Genomic DNA, 1,252 nt, shown 5'->3' on the forward strand with positions numbered 1-1,252 from the left:
CTGAAGCCCCTATTTCTCCATCCCATGGTGGGCTGCTGGGTGACAGGGAGGAGGGGGATATCACACTCTGATCCCACAGAGGACGTGGCTCCTGGGTGGGGAAGAGAGATGGAGCATTTGGGAAAGCCCCTATGGAATGAGGGTCATTGGAAAATCCCTGGGGAGCAGAGTGCAGGCAAACTGGGTGGGGACACTGTACCTCCAAGCCATCCCTCCCATTCATCCCTCCCACACCCTGCCAAAGCCTCTGGGACATCCCAAGGGTTGTTTCCCCCACTCCCAGTTTTGGAACCCAGTCCCAGGGTGACGATGCTGGCGGAGTCCCAGTGCAATCTTTCCCATTCCTGTACTATCCAGAGCAGCCCAGCTGAGGCCTGTATGGCCCAGTATGGTGCAGGGCAGTCCCATCTGCACATGTACAGCCCAGTACAACCCTGTACAGCCCATTATGGCCCAGTTAAAGCCCACATAGCTCAGTGTGGCTCAGAACAGCCCAGTATGGTACAGTGCAGTCCTATATGGCCCAGTACAGCCCTGTGTATCCCTCTGTGGCTCAATACATTTCTGTATGGACCAGTACCACACTATACAGACCTGTGTGATGTTGTACAGTCCTGTGTAGCTAAGCACAGCCCAGTACAGACCTTTACACTTCCACATGGCCCTGTACACCCCATAATGGCACAGGGCAACCAAGTACAGCCCCATACAGCCCAGTATGGCCTAGTACAGTCCTGTACAGTCCTGTACAGCTCCATATGGCCAAGTACAGCCCTGTATATCCCTGCAGAGTCCCATACAGCGTGTTACAATCCTGTATAGCTCACTGTGGCCCAAGACTGCCTGTGCATGGCTCCATATGGTGCAGTGCAGTCCTATACAGCTCAAGCATAGCACTGTGCAGCCTAGTATGATGCAGTACCATCTTGTATGTCTCAGTAAGGCCAAATACAGCCTGGTACAAGATGGTCCAGCACAGCCTAGTATGTCCCACCATGTCCTAGTTGAGTCCTCCATATCCCAGTACAGTCTACTACAGCCGAGTATAGTGTAGGACAGCCCAGTATGGCCTGGCACAAGATGGCCCAGTACAGCCTAGCATGGCCCACATCCCAGCCGAGTCCTGCATATCCCGGTACCTCCCAGCACAGCCCAGTACCGCCCGGTACCGCCCAGCACCGCGCCGGACCGAGCGGCGCGGCTGCACTGACCCGAAGCGGCCGCCAGGAGGCAGCGCGGGCGGTGCCCGGGC

The sequence above is a fragment of the Geospiza fortis genome, unplaced genomic scaffold (assembly GCF_000277835.1).
Source record: "Geospiza fortis unplaced genomic scaffold, GeoFor_1.0 scaffold97, whole genome shotgun sequence".
Lineage (NCBI taxonomy): Eukaryota > Metazoa > Chordata > Aves > Passeriformes > Thraupidae > Geospiza > Geospiza fortis.